The following is a 25863-nucleotide window of genomic DNA, read 5'->3' as shown; positions in this document are numbered from 1 at the left end:
TATCTACTGGGGAATGCACTAATATCAATATTTTAAAGTATCTTCCATGAAGGCACCTCAAATTCCTCTACAATACAACAGCTTAAACTTTAACAGCAGCATAAACCTAAACAATACAAACAAATATTAAAGTGGCATATAATGAATAATGGACCAGATCTTCATGTTGTGTAAATCAGGAGCTCTAGGATCTGGCCTCATCTCATTACCAGGAAGGTATTTAAATCTAGCTTCTTAAATTAATCTAGCTTTGATGGACCTTGAGATAGACATGGAGCAACTCTCCATGTCTCTCCAAATTTCGTACCAGAAGTAATGTAATGGTGTGTCCAGGCCACAAGAGAAGTCTTAAATAGTGTTGTGGCCTTGAAAGTACACACCATTGCATTTGGTTTCCATAAATTAATTCTCTAAAACTGGGCTGAAGAATCAAATAAATTGATGCACCACCTAAATTGCACAGGAAAGAAAAAGGCTTACTAGAAAGCAAAAGCAATAAGCTCTGTTACCCAATATAGATGTTACACACACATTAATAGGTATTATGTGCACAATATTAACATATTGTTATTGTGATATCGTAAATGTAGGTGTCAGAAAGTTAAATCAAGTGAATGTATTAAGCTCTCCCACAGTTCTGTTTACACGTGTCAAGTATCCCATACCACTTTGCAAAGCTGAAATCAGCTTTGGCATTAGAAAACAGGAAACCTGTCAAAGACAAGATATACAAACTTCTGCCCTGGTCCATGCTTAGGAGATGACTTCACTCCTATTGGTACCTGGAATATACTGAAAACAAGAAATAAGGAAAGGCACAAAACTTGCAAGGACTGGTGTGTTAGAACACAGTGATGAATGGAAAGCTCTCCTAGCTTGAAAACAGGTCTGGTGTAAATAGAGGTAGTATTGGGAGCACGCCTTCTGTGTAAGGTGAACTGAACAGACTGGGGGCTGGTCTACACTAGTGGGGGACATCGATCTAAGATATGCAACTTCAGCTATGTGAATAGCATAGCTGAAGTCGAAGTATCTTAGATCAAGTTACCTACCGTCCTCACGGCGCGGCTCCCACGTTGACTCCGCTACCGCCATTCGCGTTGGTGGAGTTCCAGAGTTGACAGGAGCTCGTTCAGGGATCGATATATCGCATCTAGACGAGACGCGACATATCGATTCCCTAGAAATCGATTGCTACCTGCCGATACAGCGGGTAGTGAAGACGTAGCCTGAGAGAAACTGTTTCCTAGACAGACTATAACATATTAGCTTTCTTTCCTGTACTGTGCTGCTTAGTCTTTAGACAATATATTGGCTGTGCTTGGTTATTTGGTCTCTTGAACATTTTTGAAATTGAACCGGAATAGTCAAAGTATTGGCTATATATTTTAGCAATAGATCCCATAATCAAACTAGTGGAAAATAGAAAATTTGAATAGCCAGTTTACCCAGGCTGATTATAAGTATGGCTTCTGATTTTCTGACTTTATTAATTTCATTTTGGGGTTTTTTTTAAGCAATTTTTGAGTTTTATGTAGATGTCCAAAAACGGGGAGGGAAGGGGGCGGGTTGGGGCTTTCTCTTTGTATATACCCTAACATATATATGCTGTAATGAGTAATCTCTTTGTAATGTCCCTTAGTGTGCTTTAACATAGTATTACTTCAAACAACACTACATTAAAGCACGGTAGGGAACATTTAGTGCACACTGAGAGGATCTACACAGACCAATTAAAGCACAACACATTAGTGCACTTTAGAAATCACACCCCCGAAGTCCACATTAGTGCTCTGTGTAGACAAGCCCTTAGATACTAGTAACCATTTCCAGTGTTTATTGGATAAAAATCAATTTCATTTTTTTAAATCAGGGATGGTGGTCAGTATTTATTGATTAAAACTGAAAATCAGAAGCCTAATTATAAGTGAAGCAACTGATCCTCATCAAAACACCCACTTGTATTTTTGCTATCAGAATGATATGTGATAGAAGAAATCAACTTAGTTAAGTTTGGCAACAACCACAGATACAATCTTTATCCATATTCAGAATATAAACAAACACTTTCCACACAGTCAGTGATAAGAGATTGTACTCCAAGGTGTTCATTATCCATTCTGGTAGATTAAATAACAAGACAAACACTAACTCACTTAATAATTTGTTATCATCATGTCTCAGTAAGAGCAAGTCCCAGTTCCAATGAGTTTACATGACAGATAAATAATAGGAGAAAGGAAGAAATATTATCCCCATTTTTTTTTACAGATGGGAAACTGAGGCACAGAGAGATGAAATAACTTGGCTATGGTAACCAAGGACGTCTGCAGCAGAGTTAGGAACTGAACACAGATTTTTTGAGTCCCAGCCCAGTGACTCAATCACAAGACCATCCTTCCTCTTACTGATTCCCCACATGTGATCTTGTGTCATCTGAATGTTGTTACCATGCCCTGAAGCTTTCTTCACATAAATAAGAGCTATTGTCCCCGCTAAGGTCCATATCCAATTTTATACGTTTCCATGGAAATATAGTTTGAATCTCACTTTTGTAAAGTCAGTAATGAAATACTTTCAGACAGAGTCCAAAACTAGGAATCAACATTAACTACTTCCAGTTAGCCTTTAAATCTGTTAAAAATGGGTTTACTTCAAAGGAAAAGGAAAAGGTATAATGGGATAATCCTTGGCAGTTGATTTAACTTAATCTTCCATGTTGAAAAAAATAAATATTAAAACGTTGTATTAATACAATGTCAGCCTTGCTTCATGGTACTCTTTTATCAAGTTGATATGATGGTAGCTAATTATTAAGTGAGTTAAAGTATGTCTTGTTATTTGATATACTAGAACTGATAATGAACTGTGTCAAATACTTATTAGTCACTCATTCTCTATACACCTAATTGACATTAACATGGCCCACAGTTAAACATCAGTGTTCCTTCACTTCCCGATACAATTATTCTGTCAAACATTATTCTGCTAACTATTCTTTGGTCCAGACATGTGTCATATCATCCTCAATTTGTCTAGACCAAGAGAATATCCATAGAAAGCATGGAGGACAAAAAGAGCAAAGGGAAAGTCTAGTAAGGGTTAGTCACAATGGGTTAGGTAGCCCGAGTGGGACCGAAAGCATCTGTGAAAGTTAGAGGAGAACAATGATATGTTAGACAAGCCTGGGAGCTACTCCCAGCATGATACTAAGTCCAAATTTTCAGACATTCTGGGCATTTCATATCCTTATGTAAATTATTGTAGCTCACTTTATTTCAGTGAAGCCACTAGGATTTACACCAGCTGAAAATCTGGCCCACTGCTATCTTACATCAGTAGTCATTTCTCTTGGTTAGTGTAATTTCTGTTCTGGAGGACAATAGACTGACACATTCAAGCACCAAGATTTTCGTTTCTCATTGGCAAGAAAGAAAGGACCAGGGTCATCTCTAGTGGAACACCACTGAAGTCATTGGTGTTACACGAAGGATTAATTTGGAGCAATATGTGAAACGGATGGTTTCCATTACTGGAGGGACACTGACATCATGGAATCAAGTCTGGTGTAACTTGCTTATTTATACTACGCACACAAGTCCTGCTGTTTTTAAACCAGATAGATCCAACCGTAAACAGATAGCTCTTGAAACTCTGACTCCATCTCCCAGAGCTGCCATAGGAACAGCTGCCTTCATCACTGCCCTCCCCCTCACAAGTCTCCAACTGCCTTCCCAGATACCATGGAACGTTTCCCCAACCCCACCCCTTGGCTGAGCTATAAGCCTCCCATCAGGAGCCAGGAGAGTAACCATTGTAGATTCATCACACTGCCCTCCGCTGACCTCTCTCTGCTCAGCCAATTCATCCCCATATTTTACTTTAAGATGAGCGGCAGCATCCAAGACATAATTCAGATAGCCAGGGAACTACAGTATTCACTGGACTAAAATCTATTTGAAAATTCATTGCAAGAATAGCTAACTGAAATGTAATTACATAGACTTTTTATGCATGCAGCAACATGCTTCTCAGCTATAGCATTGCCAAGTTCATGGGGTTTCCTACAACCATGGGAGACTTTGAATGGTTAGTCATAGTAAGCAATGAGTAGTTATCTCTTGGGAGGCTATTATCACAGGCAGCATCTTTTGGGGATACCATCAAAGTCAGGCCAAAAAGATTAAAACTAACCCCAAAGAGAGCTATTATTTAGGAGTAACATCACAGCTTCAATAGTCAACTGGAATTTACTTTGCAGAAAGGAGAGAGATTTTAATCTCCAGTAACCAATTACAACTGTTTGTTTCCTGTACACACTTTTACTGGGTGCCCATGTTACTGACTGAACAGTTGTCCAAACAATATTAAACCAACAATTTTTCAGTTCCAGTTATTTAGCCAGGCAGCCTCCATTCTCAGAGCTCAGAATGTATTCAAGAAATCTTACCCATTGCTAGCATGATTCTCTTAAATTTCTTATGATTGCTTGGAAACAAGAACAGAGCAGATATACATGTGGCAGGAACAGTCTTCCATCCATGACCACACCTGTACCTACCATCAACACACAACAGGTAGGCCACATTTTTGGCTTATCAACCTGGACCAAGATTTTGGCTCTGTTTGTTGCTCAGCACTTTTGAAAAATCAGGTGCCTTATTATGGACCTAGGTGCCCAATTTAAGTATAGGCACCCTCATTTGAAAAGGTTGGCCCTTTGGAACATCTCTTCTAGTTGTCTGAATACTGACTGTGGTCAGCGTGCTTATTTTCAGGTATGTGTTGAAGGAGGATGTATCTGGTGAATGGTAACTGATGGGGTATCATCATCTATGAACACACCTTTTCTGGAAGTTGCATTATGGGCGGGGGGGTGGGGGTTGGGTTTTTTTGGAGAATCTGAGATGATACGAGTGAGAGGCATGGGGTATGCTAGGCTCAGAGGTTCCAGTTATTTACACCACTGGTGGTTCTTTTCAGAAGGAGAATTTGTATAGCTCCCAGCACAATGAAACCCCTATCCTGAGGGGGGCTTTATAACTTTGTAATAGTAAACACTTGCCATATGTTGGATCATTGTGAAAGTCTTCAGTACTTTAGTATGTTATTGAGTGAGTAAAGGCCAAGGGATAGTTAATTTATCTGGGGGAATGTAAAGCATAAAGTTATAAATATACATATTTTCTGTTCAGTTATGCTAAATCTGAGAGGAAAATGTCATAAAAATGTGGGAGAGGAAACCTATTTATTAGCTAGTAAAGGAGCGAATTGAAAAAAAATACAGCCTGCAAACAGTTTCTTCCAACTTGCTTGTGAGCACATAAGGGAAATTACCTGAAAACGCAGAAATTATTATACAGATCAAACAAAAGCACTTAACTTTAATTACTGGAGTATCTATGTCTGTCTCAGGACTAGCAGCAACAACTCCCCACCTCTAGGAATAAGCTCAGGTGGTGTGATTTTACTTCTGCTCTTCTATCTTTTCTACCAAGATCACAGGGCCAGGATCCAGTTTATAGAATTAAATAGTTTAGAATTTCTAAAATAAAGGAAGAGTGAACAGACTCAGTGAAAAAAGGGATTTTGCCAGGTACACGAAGGAGAGAGAGTAAGGTAGATAGCCAAACGCTTTGAATTAAAGGAAATTATTCATTTTAAAAACTTTATCGCTGGACTTGCTAATATCTCAAAGGGTCTGGAAGACTCCTGAGAAGCTCCAAACATTTCTGTATCATCCTCACTCTCATTCTACCTATTTAGTAAATGATCAAAAGTTTTAAGCATTCACAGAAGAAACTTCCTGTTGCTAAAACTTGACAACTTGACAAGCCAACATTGCATTGATGACTCATCAAAGCTAAAGGATAACTAGCTGGTTTATAAAACACTAGAGGAAGTAGGTGTTCCTGCTAGTTTTTTACCATTTGTCATTGGCCAGTGGCCATGAAGACTTATCTCAGTGGTATGCTCTCAAGTTAATTGCTTTCTTCTGAGATGCTACACACTAGCAGCTCCCATTGACAGAGAAGAAAGAGAAGTGTCCCCTCTGTTATTTTCATAGTTATGTAAACACTTTTGAAACAAATATAACTGTGTATGCCATCTCTGTCATCTTCAGTAAACTGGCAATTGTGACACTATCTCAAAGTGGACCAGGAAGGTCAATGCTATTACTACATCCACCCAACCGGCTTCCTCTTCTGCTGCCCAAGCAATGCTCTCTACCACAAGTCTGTTTGTACATTCCTTATATGACTAATTATAAATACAAACTACAAGCACAAGATGTTATAACTGCTTAGAAAAGAGAACCAAGTCACACATCTGTTATGTGGGAAATTTGCTAAATCACCAACATCAGCAAACATTATGCTCTCAGTCCCTTTTGCATGAAACGCCATGAGAAAGACCATTTTTGAGAAACACAGAAGAAATGAAATTCCTGGCGATATCCACTATCTGTCTCTACGGAGGTAAGAGAGGAAATGGAAAGTAGGCTGAATGCACTTCTGTTTAGCACCTTATTCCAGATCCTGTGAATCTCAGTGCCCTCAACTCCCATTAACTTCAATAAGGTGCATAATTTCCCATAGGAGAGAGACAGGGTACAGAGCAACAGAGATGGAATCAGAGAGAAGAGGAAAATCAGTGCCAGCTTAGAACAGGATAGACATCACCTATGCTTGAATGCCTATGAGGGAAGTCACCTTATAGGGAAATAATAATTTTATATTTTTAATTATAATTTTTTTCCTCTGAAGGACAGTTTGCTCACATGTGAGGTAAAATCTAGCGCTTTCAAGGACTCATCACAAGTCCCCATACTTTATTTTTTTCCTATGGTGATGCGCTGCTATTCATGTTTGAAACATTGTCCTAAGGCTCTTTTCAGTAGTTAAGCTATTTTGATATGGTTGACAGCATAACAGTTAATCTTTGTTATTTATATGAAAATGATACGTTCGTTGTATTAGTGCCCAAAGATTCCAGCTGAGATCTGGGCTTCCTTGTGCTAGGTGCTGTACAAGCATGTAATATTAGATGGGCCCTATCCCGAATCTAAATAGAACTGACAAATAGAACAGTGGGACAGAAAACAGAAATGCAAAGAGATGAAGTACCTTGCAAAAGGTCACAGAAGGTCAATAGAAGAGCCAGGAATAGAAATCAGGTCTCCTGACTCCCATTCCAGTATCCTATACACTGGGCCACGTATTATCTTAAAAATCTGTCACTGTTAACCATACTTGCAGTTTAATATTTGTTATTTATATAGTAACAATAACGTGGAAAGAGAGACAGTGGTCAGGCCTGATTCATAAAGCTAGACATGCCTGAAATAACCACAGATTGTAACCACACTTCAGTCAGGGGTAACTATGACTTAATCATGACAAACAAGATTTGGTGTCTGAACGAAGTCTGAGGCAGAAGCCATGCAGTCTTTCATTTAAATTAAAAATAAAGAAGATGTAATGTAGTTCTAACATATAAATTACATAGTAATCCATGAACTTGATTGGGAATCAACAATGGAAGAAGAACGTGGAGAGGTGGGAGTTGTGCGTTATAAATTCTACAAGGGCTAGATGCTGTGTGGAAACAGAGGTAGAATTGATCCAAAAGAGCAAATAATACAAGTGTATAAACTAAAGCTGCTCCTAAAAAGTTTGAAACTATGGGACCATCATTTATGAGCATACATAATTGCTAGAGGAATTATGCAGTTAATTACCAAGGAACAGACAGAATAAAAAAAAGCTCTATGCCAAGCAATATAAAGCCCCAGAAAATCATTTATAGACAATGGTCTTCTGACTACTGGGGATTGATATTGGCTTAACTAGTTATTTTTAATTGAATACAAATCACATTAGGCATGTTGAGGAGGAGTGAAAAGGGAACACTCACCCACTCTGTTCCTTGAAGTTGGTCTAAAGTCTGTGAATGGATTAAAAATTCAATGAATCCCAAATCAGCGCTGCTGATACATTTCAGGGTCAGGAAATATATAATAGTTACATTCTTAGGACTAGATTATGCCTTTAGGCACATCCCAGAGCAAGTCTCATCACCCTCCAAGTACACCCTAGGAAGCACTCTGACTATAGCTACCTCTCTGAAGTACAATTCCCTCCCTGCATCTCCCTTGTACCCAGGGGTGAGAGATGGCAGTATACTGCTGGCCTATACCAACAGTAAATTATGACACACTCCATGGGAAAAAGCCAAGGCACACTCTTCACCCACTAGTTTTTAGTGGATGAGGAACAAGCAGAAGGGTTTGGAATGCCTGCTTACATCTATGTGCCTAGACTAGGACTGTTCAAAGAATGTCCATCAAAACTGCTTTTCAACAGAAAATCAGGTTTTCAACTATTTTATTAAAGTGTCTGTTTTTCATGGAAAATATTGATTCTTTATTAAAAAAAAAACAAAACAAACACCCAAACACCAAAATATTTTGTCCAAAAAAATAAATATTTTGGCTGAAAAAATTTTTTTGATTTGATATCTTGCCACTATGCCTCATGAGACTGTAGGAGTGTACTTTGCTTTCCTCAGGTCTTCTTTGTCATTTATAGGCTCGGCTCCCCAGCTAGACAACAGCTTCCCTCACCAGAAGGGAAAGCCATAGTGCATCATGGGAGATGTAGTCCAAACAGTGAGCCCAGCTTATTAAGGAGAATGGAAGCATGCGGAACCTGAACTACAATTCCCAGAGGCACCATGGCAGTATTTCCAAAACAAAATATTTTGGTTTTCTGCCAAAATATATCTTTTTTTATTATTACTTTGTACCTAATAGTTGAACTTTTCCAAGGAAAATTTCTATTAAAATTATCTTGCTTGGTCAACATTTTTTAAGGAATAGAAGCCTATTTTCCAACCAGCTCTAGCCCACTGAAACCAAGTAGCCTCTGCAGGGGAGTGAGGCAGGTTTTACTTCCTCTTATTCTCCTATGATGGCACATAGTCCAATCCAGCTCCTAGTGAGATAAATTTACTATTTTTCAAATTACAGGTGTTCATTGTCTTAATGGTTTGTAGGCTGCTTTATTTCATTAAGGTGAAGGTGTAAAATCAGGAATGGTTTAGCATAGTGATAGTGACTGTGAAAGGCATTAATGTTTCTGCATCTTTTTATTTATGTGTTTTATATTACCACTGAGCAAGGAAATTGGTGATTTTTTTCTCTTATGTTTCTGGCTTCTATGACAACCCGCTCTATAGGGAAAAGCATATTAAATAGTTTGCCAGTTTAATATTTGTTTTGTTTCACAGTTGATTACATCCTTCAGGACTCATCAATGACACCATCCCAGAAGTCACTGCCAAAGAAATATTTGTTTCAACCTTCTAACAAACAGCTGACTACATTGCTTCTGCAGTCCTGCAGCCCTCAACAGGAGCAGGTAACAAGAGGCTACTTCTAAAAATCCAATCTGTGAACCGTTTCTCTGTATGGTAGCCCACAAGTTGACTCAGAATAGATTTTTCTGTTCAAAGTTTCACATTACATACAATTTTAAGCAAATTAAATGTGGTAAAAGTTTCCAGTTTGTCAGCCCTGGACAAATATTCTATATGTCCAAGACCAATCTACAGTTTAACAAGAGCATCAATAATTGCTTCTTCATTATCCTCAAATCTCAACTGGCAGATCCACCTTTAGGGAAGAAAAACTAGTTCAATCTCAGCATGCATGTAATCCTTGCCAAAAAGAGTCCCAATTAGTGACAGCTATACAAGCGGCATGAACTGTCCACTCATTTCCCATTCAACAGTCCATCAGCTGGAAATGACCCTCGCATGCCCAGCTAAGGGCCAGACCACCAGATCAGCAAGTGAGATACTTCATTGGCAAAGATGAGCCAGAAGAGCAGAATGGGTGATTGCACAGCAAGAAAAAAAAATGAAGACGATGAAGCCAGGTTGCTAGATTGGGCAGAGAATGTATGGCAGTAGGAGTGAGAGAAGCAATGGTGAGTAGAATAGAGGAAGGCGCACAGAATGGAGGGACTTTAAAGTAGCCTGCAGTGGACTTGAATCCATTCACTGTATAACTTTAATTGTACATTTTTAAATTATGTGGGACCAAGTCCACTTTGGAGGTCTGTTGTTTATACAATCACTTGAGCTTTATTCTTCTGATTTATGCACTGCCAGAAAGTTTGATAAAAATAATCACCATGTAATTCACAGATATCTGCTGTTCTGTCCATGTTGTGTTTGCTATATAGGCCTGTAGGCATTGCTTCCAATGCAGCTTCTGTTTGTCAGTATTGAACATACTGTACTTCTGAACTTTCATCTCCTCTGATAGTCACATCACTAGCAGTGGCCAGTTTCCTCTTTCCTCCCTCTACAAACACCTTCCCCTTTCACTTCTGGGTGTCTCTGATAGTACTGTCTGATAAACCCAAATTCCATACTGCTTATGGATGCAGTATAGCTCATCCCACAGGATGTTGTGGCTCCAGGTAATGTTGTTATGCCCGTCTCTATCTCTGTGTTATGCCCTAGGTCTATGCTACTGCAAGCAGCAGCCTTTCCTATTCTGTTTTCACCAATCCTGATGGGTTGTTTAATAAATAACCAACTATCTCCATTAGTGACAAATCTTCTCTTTGCTCTTGTGAGAGGGACTTTCATAAAATATGTACATGAAGCTACGTGAGAATAGTAAAATCAGGATGACAAGAAAATTCTGGTTCTGACCCCGCTGGGTGTTCCCCATACAAGTATGTAACAACAAATGTATTTTCACAGGTTTGCTAACTCTATGCAGCACATGTGCCCAATTCTTCCAGCCTTACTTACATCAAGATTTACCTTATTACACAAGTTGCCCTAATTGTTTCAATAGTTTATTCTGCAACCTTGTCTCTCTGCATTGCCTAGTTTCAATGGGACTACCTGCACTGGACTAACACTGGATGATAAAATCACAGAACTGGCTTGATGTCCTTTCTATATGACTACTGTAAATATTTTCTCTTCTGAAGATGGGTTATATTTGAAGTGGCCTATTATTCTTAATTATGTCTGTTTTTTGCTTGTTTTGTTTCTTTCATAGATGGTAGAAAGTATTTTTGGAAGTGTTTTATTTTCATGCCTTTTTTATCTTAACTAATCTTTTTTTAAAGGGCTAAGTACATGCATGCTCAAACATGTATTTGAATGCACAATTGATTATCCAATTTTCATATAATTAAAGATTTTGCATGTGCATTTCTTGCTCATTTGACCATGTAATAATTAATTAGCATTAATTATAATAGATTACACCTTCATTCTCTGCACACACATTCAGTTAAAAACATAGAGTTTTTCTGCAGTACTTGTTTTTAGACAGAAAGGAAGCAGAGAAAGAAAATCCAAAAGAACTATTTCACACCTGCTAGAAAAAGGTATTTTTAGTAATGAAGTATTACAATATTTTTGGATGTATTTATTTGGCAAGGTGCTCAGTAAAATGAAATGTGTATATATCACTGACTAAAATATAAGTTGTCTCCTAAATTAAGAGGCTTAAAAGGGCTGAAGAAAAGATAGAAAATCCTGAAAAGATAAATTAAGGAAAATGTATTCCAGATCAAAAACAGACTAAGAAAGTTCTACCATTTACCCAGATGGCTGAAAGTTTAACCTGATATAAGACTAGTATGGCTACTGTCTCTCATTACAGAAGGGGTTTCCATTCCTGACGTATTGCTCTGTCACAGACAATCAGATGGAATGTAATGTTAGATAAATATGAATCATTTTACAGAATATATACATATATAGTATAAAAATATGATGACACAAGGAGGTCTCTATTTTTATTGCCACCAATTGTATCCACAGGGTCACCTACAAATGATAAGACAGCAGCAATTATGCATGTCTTCTCAGAAAATGAGATCTGGACACATGAAAATGTCAGTGAATGGCCTAGGAACAAGACTTTTCTTCCTTTTCTTCTTATCCTTGAAGATAGACCCCTCTTTCAATCCCAGTCTTGCTTCCTGAATAGGGGTGAGACGCAAGCCAGGCTTCACGCGTTTCCCACACCTCCCTGCTCTGGGAAGGGAGTAAGCAATGGCCTGGACCCAGGATCTGGATAACCACATAAGGATTGGCTCCCCACTACGACCATGTAGTCCAAGTCACAATCTAGCCCTATATGAGAGAACAGCAGAGTTACAAAAGCCCAAGACTATCTCCTTCATCAGAGATCTGTGGGCAGCACAAGAGAAGAGCAACTAGATTAGAGAGTGAGCAGTTAGAACCACCTAGATGGAGACTACAGAAGATAATGGTTCTGAGACGGAAGCCTCTGATAGTAGTGTCAACTTACTCAGATGAATCATCCAGAGATGAAAAAATAGTAAGCTATCTAACCTGAGAATCCGTAAATGAAAGTCATAATGACTGTAGTGATGAATCATCTGGCACCTGCTTCAACGGCAAGCAAATCAGAATGAGAATATACCAATGGTTAGTTTTTTGCAGTGTTGCTGTAGCCGTGTTAGTCCCAGGATACGAGAGAGACAAAACAATATAAGAGTGACTGGGTAGGTGAGGTACTATCTAGACCAAATTCTTTTGGTGGAAGGTACAGGTTTTTGAGCTACACAGTGTTCTTCTGTCTCTCTCTTGATTAGTTTCACAGAAACTTCTGACACAAGACAATGCTGACTTGTCTACTGAGGGACACTCAGGAAAGATAAGACCAATCAATTAGAGCTGTGAAAATAATGCGCATAAATGAGAGCACATTACGTGTGCATGTGCATGCACCCATCTGCATGCTTTCATTCAGAAGTGGCCTTAGTTCACTGTAGCTTAATACCTCAAGGACATGGCAGTAAATCCAAGAAGGATTAAGCTACAGCAAATGAAGGCTACTTCACTTCTGAGTAAGTCCATCCACACCAGGGTTTAATGTTTCAGATTATGCACATTCATTTCATAGCTTTAGTTGATTTGTCTTAAATTGCCTGAGTGTCCCTGTATAGACAAGTCCTTTGACAGAATCAGGGCAAAAGCTGTCGAGAGATTGAGCTGGGTGGTTCATAGGAATGGTAAGAGGAGGCAGAGCATTTCATTTGCAGGCCACTGGTTGAGACTTAGATCAGATTGGTAGTGTTTGGCTGCATTCAGCTGCATATGTTAAATGAACTGATGGTTTCAATCCAGTTCACACTGGACATGTATCCAACCATCACAGTTGGCCTTGCTGGCACTCTAGTTAGCAGCCTCAGAGAGACCTACTACTGAATGGACATCAATTGATTGACTCGATTCTTAGGGGGCCCCCAGAATAGGAAAGAAGCATATGGGTGGAGAAGCTTGCACTCCCACTGTCCACACTGTATCTGTCTTGTGGATAAACAGAACATTTTAGGCTCCAGAGCTGTCAAGTCAGAACTTCTCACTAGCATAAATTTCTCTTTAAAAACACTCTTTTAAGAGCTGTATATTAAAAAAAAATGCTTATGGATTCAGTAATAAGACACACATTTTAGGAACTAATGCAAAAGTTATTGAGGTCACTAGATTTGTTACCACAGTAGCATGTAAATATCAAAATATGTGTAATTTACGTATTACAGCTTGTTTATACCTTGTAGAAAAAAATAACATTTTCATGTTTTATACCATGTGATGATCACTTGCAAAGTGAAGGAAGGAAGTTTGTCTTTCACATAAAAGTCCAACTAAACCAATGGCTTTATCCTGCTGTCCTAACACAGGCAAAAAATCCACCACACATTAGTGGGAGCTTACCTTGAATAAACACCTTAAAAGTCAGCCCAAAGTGCACGTGATGGTTGGTAGGGTGTCATCTTTCCGTGAAGTATTAGGTAAAAATCACTGCTGTAGGCAAGAAAAGGGAATTTTAAATGTTAAAATTGCAACTTGCTGAGAAAATACACAGCTTTGCCCAGAGAGTGGATTTGTGCTGCAAAATTATGTATAAAAGTTCACCTTTGATTAATGTAATGTAAGCGAGGGTCCCAGCCAGCCTTTAACTTGATGCAGTCCCTGATAGCCTGCCAGTTGTTCAATGGCTCAGGCTAGTGGTGTGGCCATATCAGGGCTAATGCTCTATGGGGCCCAACACTTAGTGGATCCCTGTGCACACTCTGTCAACTGCCTTCAGCATCATGTTCCTCTCAGTGCCCCCAGCAAACCTGCTTTTGTGCATCACTCCTCCCAGCTGTCCCTGAATTGCCATTAATTTTTCTTCTGCTGGTAACCCTATCACCATCCTGAGCAGGAGGAAAAAAGTAGCAGCAGAATTACACATACACTGCCCCTTCCTCCCCAGCAGATTTACCATACTGCCCTCTGTTGACCGATCACTGCTCAGCCACTTCATCACATCACCAACTGTTTGTCAAACTGTCCCACAGAAACCACAGATCCCAAATTCTGAGGAACAGAGCTGTAGGAAAACGGGAACATTGTCACAATTTTTTTTGCAGGAAAATGTCCCTTCTTATTTAAAAAATATGACTTTTTCCCCCCAACCAGCTGTAATAAAGAACAAGGTTTGCCTCTAGGTATACAAATACTATCTGAAGCCTTCTGCATGGGACTCACAGCCAGAGATAGCTGCAGAGGTAAAATGATGAAGAAGACACTAGCGGAATCTTTTTCAGCAAAGGGATAAGGGTCAAAGGAAGAGAAATGCATTTAGGTGGGGAGCAGGGTTAGGCCAGGCCAGTTCTGTCCATAACAGAAGAGGGAAAGATAAGAAAGGTGGTGAATATGGGTTGGAGAATAGAGGTGGTGAGATCCAAGGTCTGGGGAGCCGAAATAGGGCATGCAAGGGATTAGGATTAAATGACCATAGTCCAGGTTGGCAGACCCCAAATTTGATGCCTTCACTTAAAAATATTCTTTCCCATGCTTCCCTCAAGTTCCTCATGACTAGTGAAGGATTCCTTCCTTGCCAAAGCTCTGCCTGACCTAAGGATTCCCATTCACAAAGGGAAACAAACCCAGGCTGCAATTGAAACCATCTTACTATCCCCTCTGTGCATCTGCAGTGGCACAGATGGGATGGAACAGGGAAGAGGATCAGGCCCTTCTGACTTTTCAAGACTTGCCATTATTTTACTCTTCTTGCTTGTGAGAATTTTCTGTCCTGCTGACAACTTCAGAGAAAGGGGGTAAAGGTACAGGGCTCAGGGGAGCTGAGCAAGGACCTGAAACAGTTTTCTTTGGAAGGGCAAAAGTGTCTGTCTGTGACTGCACTTTTTATAGCTGATCCATTCTTTCTTTGTAATCCTCATTTATGGCAGCTAAGGGATTTTAACTGCTTCTTTCAGGATGTTGTTGCATCTTGTTACTTTCCTAAAGAAGAGAGTCATGTAAATCTGCAGCCTTTCCTTTTCCTTTCCTTTCCAGTTTCCCCTCTCAGTTTTGGATAACAATTTTCCTACCAAGGCCCCTACCGTGTTCACTGTAAATATCTGTAATTTCTTCCTAGCTATCATTAACAGCAAGGCTTATTGGCTAGGTTACATGTGAGATCTCTGAGTCTTTATGTCCTCTGTTTTTTTAAAGAGTGAGAATTACTAGCAAAAGAGTGAGAGTTGGCAGGCAACCTTGCTTAAATCCAGCCTTGGAACTTCCCATTTTGTATTAGCTGAGTCATATTTTTCCTGTAGTCAACTGGAGCACCATCTGTTATTGATGTGTGATAGGCCTATCTCTCTGGTGAAGTGCAAAATCTGTCCTGTTTCCATGCACTTGTTTGCCTTAGTGAATGTCACCCTGGCTCCTAACCAATTACAAGATGTGCACTGGCCAAAGGAGATAAGACATTTTATTAATCACAGATACTACACTCTATGCACTTATTCCAGATACACTCCTTCTATTTTAACAGAAAGTGCTTGCTTGGGTAGAAGTCTTTTTTGGAAATAGAATGATATATTTTAGTCTTGGTATCTGTTCTGTCGACATTGCTTTTTAACCACAGATTTCTCTTGATTAGTAGACAAACGGTGAAAACAGGAAATCAAAGGACTCGTTCAGCTGCAAAATTGTAATAGAAAGTGTAGTCTGTTCAAATATCAGGATTAGGGGCTGTGGGAAGAATTGAAAATTTTGCTTGTTTCGTTAAAACAAATTAAATAGAACAATATTTCTAATCAGAAGATTTTACCCCAGGACATTTCTGTTCCCAGTTTCACCATCTAGTTCAACTCGAAAAGGGGGGGGCAGTGTCTAATGGTTAAAGCACATAACTGAATTTTATACTGGCACTGCCACTGACTCACTTTGTGACCTTGAGCAAGGCACTTCACTTCTCAGGGCTGCAGTTTTCCACATTTGTAAAATGGGCATAATAATATTTGCCTTGTGGAAGTATTGTGAAGCTTAAGGTTGTCAAGTACTTTGAGACCCTAGTCTGAAAGGGTATACATGTAGTAGTACTGTAGGTAAATGTACACCATTTCCTATAAATCTTAATCTATAATCAATTCTACATGGTTACTATGCACAAACAAATTTTGTAACTACACTTGATAGCAATATTTAAGACTAAGCTTGATAAGTTTATGGAAGGGATGGTATGATGGGATAGCTTAATTTTGGCAACTGATCTTTGATTACCAGCAGATAAGTATGCCCAGTGGTCGGTGACGGGATGTGGGATGGGATGGGATCTGAGTTACTGCAGAGAATTCTTTCCTGAGTGCTGGCTGGTGAGTCTTGCCCACATGCTCAGGGTTTAGCTGATCGCCATATTTGGGGTCGGGAAGGAATTTTCCTCCAGGGCAGATTGGCAGAGGCCCTGGAGGTTTTTCGCCTTCCTCTGCAGCGTGGGGCATGGGTCACTTGCTGATGGATTCTCTGCAGCTTGAGGTCTTCAAACCACAATTTGAAGACTTCAGTAACTCAGACATAAGTTATGGGTTTGTTATAGAAGTGGATGGGTGGGGTTCTGTGGCCTGCTTTGTGCAGGAGGTCAGACTAGATGATCACATTGGTCCCTTCTGACCCTAAAGTCTATGAGTCTATGAGTCTATATCAAAAACTTTATGACAAAAGACAGCCTTTCAAAATGAACATTTTGATGGAAAACTGTTGGTTCTTTATACTTTTTCTGGTTTTTGGTTTTCAAAAACTAAACATTTTTCATATGCTTGTCAAAAAACAAAAAAATCTGTGAAATTTTTGAAAAAAAAAATTCAATTCTTTCTAAATTTGCCACAGAGAAGACCATTTTCCAAGCAGCTCTACTTGTAACTCATTGGAGAGGGCATGTGTCGATTTTTAAGATCTTTCTTTCTTTGAAATGATTCATAGAGCATTTGAGGGGAACTGACCTGGAGATAGCTCACTTGAGACTACTCTAGAGCAAAACTAAGGGAGATATCAAGGAAGGGAAGGGAAAGAAAAAGGTGGAATGGAAAATTTAGATGGAAAATAGAATGAAAAGAGAAAATGAATTTTTTTTATTTGGATTCTATAACAAGTATCACACATCACAATCCAAGTGAGTTCAGTTCTTGTGATTGATAGCCCTATCCAAACATCTAATGTCAGGGACGATGGCCACTGCAAGTGCAAAATCTTTCAGACCTTCTTTTAAAATATGATGCACACTTTGAAAAAGTTTGAGATCCCCAGCCACATTCCCTACTGTTAATGATCTGACTACAGTTTGGGGATATTTAGATCATAAGCACTTGTGGACAGGGATTGTCTACACTTTTGTACAATGTCCTTAGCTCAGTTTTTGTGCTATAATAATAATATCATTTGAGATCCATACACACTCAGGATCTAGCTTGTACAAATCTAAAGAGAATGTCAGAAGACTGTGTGTAACAAATACCTGAAGCATACAACAGGCTTAGGCAGACCTGGATCATGCAATAATACTGGTAGTCATATCTAAAAGTTATCAAGGAACATAAACTATTGCATAATGAATACTGTTTGGGTAAGTTAATACACCCATATACAATTAATAACATAAATCAAAATTATTTTTCAGAACATAATTGCATATTAACTTGATACTGCTCCTACTGAAGCCAATGACAAAATTGCCATTCATTTGAACAGGAGCGGGCTCAAGTTCATTTTCTGTAAAATGAAAGTTTGGAGGAAGAATAGATTTAGTTTGAAAGATTTTGGAAGGTTTCCGAGAGCTCCACCACTCTCCTAGTTGAACAACTGGCCTTCACTGTTACTGTCAGCACCTCCCACCTGTTCTCTGTGCCACTTCTGTCCCCTAGTGCTCCTGAGGCTTTCCCAGCTGTACTCTTAGCCCTCGCTGATACTCGCTCATCTCTCTTGGCTGCTTCTCAAGCATGAGATATGCAAGATGAAACATGAGCCACAACATTTGTCCAAATGCCAATTGTCTGGCATATCATTGTTCAAACATATAAAAGGGAGAATTGTCTGCAGCTATAACTAGGGGAACTTCTAACTTCTACTGGTTATATAGGGAGTGAAGGATTTAAAAGTGTTTAACACAATTGTGATCAGTTCTGATAGGCTGAACAAGACACACATTCATTTGTTTAACAGTTAGTTACTAGTCTAGCCGCAGAAAGAATAAGTATCAATAAGCAAGCCTGACATTTATTCTTTCAAACTTTGCTTTTTCTTGAAACACAGAGCAGATTAAGACAGAACAATATCCAAAGGCTCTTCATACTCTCCTTCATATACTGTATGCTGAAGTAAACATTTGGGACTAAATCCAGCCCTCAATTACACCTACACCCACATTAGTGGGACTGCACAGATTTAAGAAAGGTCATAATTTTTTGTCAATCTTTTCCAGACTCAAAGGCAATTGGCCATAGCAAATGGTGACTCCTGGTTTTGGAACTATCTAAACACAATTGTGGTAAACACTGTTAAATCCTTCATTCCCTGTATTAGTAGAGTAATACTAATCTAAAAGTATATTGTGCCTGAAAGCGTTGCTCTTACATAACCCATACTGAGAGAAACAAAATGGGGTTAGCAACATGCACAACAGAGTAACAAGGTGTTGAAAAACCCCTCAAGGAAAAGAAAGAAGAACCTAATTCCAAATCAGCCGGCTACACTGACTGTAGGCCAAATATTGAACTTGTTCAAGTCAGTGGTGGTTTTTATCATGACTTCAGTGGAAACAGGACTTGGTACAAAGTTGTTGGGTCAGACTGCCCTCTGGCAGGGCTGCTGGTGAGAAAAATTCAGTAGGGTTCCCTCCAGAGAATTCTGTCCATTTTGTAAAGGGACCACTCAATGCACAAAACTTACAGTACTGCAGGCTGGGAACATGCTTCTTTATTCAATTACATGACAAACAGAGTAGGGAGGGAAACAGCCACTAACTGAACAGGAAGTAAGGCAGGGTAGAGCTTGGCTCCAACTCGTTATACTCCAAGTAAGCCAGTTAACCCCTTAAAACCACTTTACCACAGTCAGCACAACAGGACAGGATCCTGCCCCATCCCAGCACTCCACAGAATGACCATGTAGGTGTGTGGATCCAAGCAGATCTTCCACCAGTACAAATCCATCTGTGTGACTGTCTTGTACTACAAGACTCCAGTTCTCTCTCCACCTCCACAACAGGGTGATTCCAACAGACCCAAGCTCCTGATTACTGCTTCCTGTAGGAACTCCTTCCCAAACCCCACTCCCACAGGTAGAGTTAATGTGAGTATAATTTGCATCTCCCTAGTCCTGGCCCAGCCCATCTACTCCTTACCCAACCCCAGTGTAGGCCTTCCTTGGATGCAGAGAAAGGGAGAGTGCTCCAAAGGCAACTGAAACACACAGGTAAAAAAGGAACCACTTGAACATATTTATGGGGCATCACAATCCAGTGCACTATTAGAATGATCTTAAAACGCATCTCACCAAATGCAAGAATCCAAAGCAATCACTGTTAAAATGAGCACTTTGGTTGATAAGATTTAACTGAAGAAATATTAAGTCTAGTTAGTAGAGTTTGTTTTGTGTTACCAGCTCTAAAGGGTATATTAGACTTATCCTGCATCTTGGACGTGTCTCAATCTGTCTAAGGAGTCAGCTCAAGAATAGAACATTCTTGGTTGTTATCGGCTTTGTTTGTTTTATGTCAAGTGGATCATCAGAGTGAAGTGAGGAATTAAAGACTGTTTGGATAGTTAGGAACTCTCCATACATGTTAAAACTACCTATTCTTTCAATTGCTTTTCTCACCTGATACTGGATTTGTCTACAAGCAAGGACTGAAATCTCCACTGCATGGAAACATGAACCTCTCTTTCTCTCGGACTCTAAAACCCTGATTGTGAGTTTTCATGGCCACAGAGGGGCAGGAAGACAAGTAAGAAACTTCCTTCTCTCCCTCCCCACACCTTGAATGGCTGCACTGGGGCTACTTGCAATAACAGTGTGTTCTTCAGGAAGCACAGGAACTACTCATTCCTGCTTCTCCTTGTTTGGGACAGTCTCACACATACAGGCCTGGTGAGCATCCACAAGGAACAATCTGCTCCATTTTAATGGATGGAGCAGATAGCACTTCACTGTGCAGAAAGAGAGTCATCATCTCTCCCAGGCTGTTCTATTAGGCTATTCATTCATAATAGTTAATGGCCTGATTCTGTGAGGTGTTGTCTTCAGTTAAGGGTACTCAGCACCTCGCAGAAATGGACCCTTATCTTTAATGCCCTGCATCAGTCACTGATTTCAGTGACTCATCCTTCTGAGAGCAAAAGGTGGGTGTTCTTGGATTTTTCTGAATAAGAATTTAAATGGCTGTCAGCCTATCTGCCAATAACAGAAAACAGATTGTAAATGTAACAGGATGCAATCAAGTCAAACAATTCCAGGGAGAGCACCAGAAGGCTTAATATTAGGACTACTGGTGTTCACAGTCTTTGCTAATGACTTAATTGTTTGTGTTGATTTGTGCTGGCATTGATATGCAGAGAGCAACACTTTCTATTTAAAACTAGGGGAAACTGTCAATGAATTTGCTATATCTGCAAAGACTGTATTTTAAAAAAATACATATTTCACTTCCTGATTTACCTTAAAAAAATGAAAAGAAAAATATGAGTCCCTAAATTGTGCACACAAAATAGGACCAATTTTCTGTGTGGGATGGTTCCCAGAAATCTTTATCTTGTCTATCATAGTGCATTGTTCTGGAAGGTGAAATAAACCTTGACGATTTGTTAAGATTTAGTGCAGACTAAATATTGCTAAAAATAGCAGAATGAGAGTGACAAAAGGTTTCTGTTCAGCTGCTTTATAGAAACTCGTTGCTATAGACCAGACTTAGCAAACAGTTGCTGAGCATTATAAAAAATACAAGTGTGCTTTTACTGAGCACTGTCTGAGGATGAAAGGTGCACATTACCGATGTCTGCACTGCAGATAGAGCAGCTGTATCCTATTCTGGGAGCTCACCATTAAATCTGTGGCTTGGGTCTGTACAGCATTGTTCAGACTAGGACAACTGATTATTTTAAGGGACTGGGGTAAGCAGTGGTTTCAGAGGGAGACCAAAAAAAAAAAAAAATAGTGCACAATCCTTTTGTGCACCAGACATGTTCAGGAAGGAATTGTATTTTTCCCAAGTGAAATCCCTCCCCAAGATCCCCCATTGCAATGTGACTCCACACTGCCCCCCAATAATGAGTTGTGCCTGAATGGCATAGCTTAGTCCTCAGTACAGCTGGTTGGTTGAGAAATGTTTTTTGGGCCTAGGAACAAATTTCAATGTAAATGTTGCCTTCAAAAGAAAACGGAGAGAAAGAATCGTTGCAACTGGGAAAACCAATAATTTCAGCCCAAAAAAACTGGAAAATGTTTACTTCTGACAACTGAAAAATAGAAGATATGAGTGGAAATGTTTTGGCTTTTGGTTGCCGAAAACCAACATTTCCAATTTTTAGTTTTAACAAAAACCACAACAAAATCTCTTTATCTTCCCCACAAGCCCTCTCCTTTCTCCCAGTTCTGTCGCTCCAGACCTGCTACACAAAGATTTGTTTCTGGGTCTACCTTTCTGCACCCCAGACTGTCAGAGACTGGGTGCACAAGCAGGAAGCTGAGCTCTGGTGGGGTGGCATGTGCCTCTAGTAACTCCATTAGATTAATCTGCAGGGCTTCAAAAGGAACTTCATCTCCAGATGGAAGAAAGTTGATTGAAGCAGAAGTTTGTGAAGGATGATGGGTATAAAACAAGAGGAGAAAGGGAGATTTCCCTAAAAAGATCCTATCAGAAACACCACATACTTAAAGCAAACACATACACTGAAGTTTATAAATTCAAGCATATTCTTGTATAGACTGAGGAAAAGTACCAATCCTGCATACAACTTAGCCAACAAAGCCAACTGCTCTATTTTGTAGAGGTATTCATTAAGAACAATGAGCCACATTCTCAGCTGCCATAAATCAGGGTACAATTGACAGCAGCTGAGGATCTGTTGTGGATTTATCTCCTGTTGCTCTGATTGGCTAAGGACCCACAATGAAAGCTGAAGTCAAACAAACTGCAAGTCCTTAGTACCTACAGCCATTGTGCCTGGGTGGCTGGTTCAGCACTCCTCTTTCCTGCATTTTCCTGTCCCACCCCAGTCCCCTCAACAGATTAACTTACTCTGTATGTGTGTCCTGTGCGTTGCAGTGTAATTAGAGCACACAAGGTAAATAATGACAGATCAGCCTCTATTGTCTGTTGCTTAACAGCAGGAAAAGCATCAACACTGTTTTTCAAATATAGAAGAATTGTTAATTCCAATTTAGCACTTCTTTCCGGAGGAGACCAGACAACGTGTGAGAATATTTTCAAAATACATTGGCAGAAAGACAGTCCAAAAATTAAGGGAGGGGGCCATAAACCACAAAAACAATAACAAATAGTAATAAATATATCAGGACTGACAGCTCCTGTGTCTCAAGAGTTATTACTGAATTGTTCTTCCAGAATGCCAGTGCAGTCACTGGTGCTTTCTTTGGGTTGCCTAGGGCCTGAAGCTAGCCATTGTCTTTGGCTGTAAATCTAAATTAGCATCAGCTGCTATGCTCTCAGTAACAAAATCTTTGGCTCCGTGCTGTATGATGAACAATGACTGGTCTAGAACTTAGTCTGAATTATGAATGGTGCATTATCCAAGGCTGCTCCTCTATGTGTTTCATTCATAGAAATTAAACGTGGCAGCGACTTATCTGATCCTCTGCTCTGGTCTCTTGCCACAGAGCTGGTCAGAACAATTTCAATGACTTTTCATTTTGTTGAAATATGCTGTTTCATCAAAGACAAAATGTTTTGCAGAAACATATCAGTTTCTATGACATTTTCCTTGGCCACAGTTCCAGAGAGCAAGCGATGCTCTCACACTCTGTAGCTTTGCTCCAGGGTAGGGACCTGGGATAGGGGAGGACCTTCTCTGGCTGATTGAGAATGATCTGGAAAGAAAATTTCAACTCTGAATCAAGGAGAAGAGGGACTTGAAGCTGTGCCTCCTATATCCCTAGCCAGTACCTTAGGCACCTGGCTACATATGCCTTCCCAAATTGCAAAGCTTAGGTTTTAATCCAAAAATGGAAATGGAGACAATTCAATTTCTTGCAAAATCGTTAAAAGCTGCCATAAAGTGGAATTGTTGTCCTCCTAGTGATAATAAAATACTTAGTGCTGCTGGAACACTTTTCACCTGTAAAAACCAGGGCACTTAAAGCTAGTGTGATATTATCGCCTATTACAAATGGGGAGGGGGGAAAATATAACACTAGCTTAAGTGCCCTGATTTTTACAGGTGAAAAGTGTTCCAGCAGCACTAAGTATTTTATTATCACTAGGAGGACAACAATTCCACTTCATGGCAGCTTCAGATGTTTTGAAATTTGGTTTCTTTCTGCACTGAAACAAAAACTAAACCATTTTAATGATTTTGCAGAAATTGAATTGTCTCCATTTCCATTTTTGGATCAAAACCTGAGCTTTGCAATTTGGGAAGGCATATTACAAATGGGGAGGGGTGTATGGGGTGCCCAGGGAGGAGTAGTACCTCTGATGGGGGGACTTGTTGTACCCCTTCGGGGGTGGTCCGTCCACTTTGGTCCCCACCTGTCACTCAGCTCTCACTTATGGCTCCAAGTAGCTGCAGCATGCGCAGTGGCCACATGCCGGGCAACGGCTTCAACAGGCCAGTTAAACCAGGTGACTGTAACTGATGGGACTCAAACCCTCAGTGAATTAGGGATATGCCTACTCTGCATGCAACGTCAGCTCCAGCGGACTGGGTGAAAGAGATCACTAAGATCCAATGGCCAAGAAGGCGGTTCTGCAATGCTTTGTGGATAGCAAAGGGCTTGACAAGGCACGAAAGACATCAAGGCCATCCACTACAACCAAAGAAGTTACCAGTCGTGATGATTTTTCGCACCATTGGTGTCTGGCTTCTAAAGTCAAGAGAGTGGAATTGCTCCCGTGCAACGGCTCTACCACTTAAAAAGCTTTCACGCACAGGTCCTGTGCAAATCATCAAACATCATCATCATACCACCCAAGTCCTGTGGCGATGGGGGAGGGGCAATGCGACAGGTGGAGGTTACCACTGGTAGTCGTAGTCCCAATCCTGTACGCAGGCGGCCTGTGGATAGGTGGTCATCCAGCTCTGTACCTGGGGCAGCAGAGTTGCCCGGCAGCATCCCAGGCGTCTGAGCAGCTCTCTTCAGCCTGCTCACCTTCGTAAGGGAGGGGCCTAGAAAAGGAGGCCTAAAAATTGCCTGCCCTACAACAACTGGCCAGCAAGCCGCGGCTGGCAGTTTAACCCAACCTGCGGCCGAAATCAAAAGAAAAATTTGAGGAAACTTACCATTGGTGTATGCAATGTTCGTACCCTCATGAATCGAGAAGCTGTTGCAAGACCTGAGAGAAGGACAGCTCTCATTGCTCGAGAACTAGACACTACAACATCAATATAGCGGCATTAAGTGAAACAAGATTGCCTGGGGAAGGTTCCTTGAGTGAACCAAGATGTGGTTACACCTTCTGCTGGAAGGGTAAGACTGAGACAGAGGACAGAATACATGGAGTTGGTCTGGCAATAAAAACCTTATTGATGCATCAACTCTCAGACCTACCAGTGGATATCAATGAAAGATTGCTGAAACTATGCTTCCCGCTAAATGCCAAACGTCATGCCACCATCATCAGTGCATATGCACCCACTCTAACATGCTCTGACAACTCAAAGGAACAATACTATGAAGATCTTGACACATTGATCAAGGCCACACCTGTAACAGACAAACTACTCCTACTTGGAGATTTCAATGCCCGAGTTGGGGCTGACAGCGAGAACTGGAAAGGAGTAACCGGGCCACATGGTGTAGGCAAAATGAACAGCAATGGACTACTCTTTTTGAGCCTTTGTTCTGAAAATAACCTGACCATTACCAACACTCTGTTCCAACAAGCGGACAAATACAAAACAACGTGGATGCACCCTAGGTCCAAACAGTGGCATCTGATAGATTATGCCACTGTCAGAAGGCGAGATATCCGAGACGTAATAATCACCAGAGTAATGCGAGGCGCAGAGTGCTGGACAGATCACAGATTAGTCAGGATGTCTCTTCAACTTCACATCGCTGCCTCTCGGCACAAACACCCTAAGCATGTGCGACCTGCTTTCAACATAGCCAAACTGAAGGATGCTCAGTGTTTCAACAATTTCCAGAGGAGTCTTGATAACAAAGTGACATCCCATGGACAATTGATTGGTACTGTAACTGAAAGTGGGACCAGTTCAAGCAGATAGTGACTGACACAACAATAACATCTCGTGGACCAAAGAAAAGAACACATCAGGATTGGTTTGA

General features: G+C 40.2%; 1 protein-coding gene across 3 annotated transcripts in view; it reads right to left on the bottom strand.

Moving 5' to 3' along the window:
• The window catches only part of PPA2 (inorganic pyrophosphatase 2), a 456033-nt gene that overhangs the window by 57951 nt on the left and 372219 nt on the right, over positions 1 to 25863 (bottom strand). For 2 of the 3 annotated variants that reach the window (XR_007773249.1, XR_007773247.1), the window contains exon 16: positions 13786 to 13875. The gene's annotated coding sequence lies outside the window, so the exon portion shown is untranslated. The remainder of the gene's footprint in view (positions 1 to 13785; positions 13876 to 25863) is intronic. The other variant, XR_007773248.1, reaches the window with a different exon arrangement.

This window comes from Gopherus flavomarginatus, chromosome 3, assembly GCF_025201925.1.
Source record: "Gopherus flavomarginatus isolate rGopFla2 chromosome 3, rGopFla2.mat.asm, whole genome shotgun sequence".
NCBI lineage: Eukaryota > Metazoa > Chordata > Testudines > Testudinidae > Gopherus > Gopherus flavomarginatus.
The sequence above is the reverse complement of the archived record's forward strand: the minus strand, read 5'-3'. Positions and strand labels throughout refer to the sequence as shown.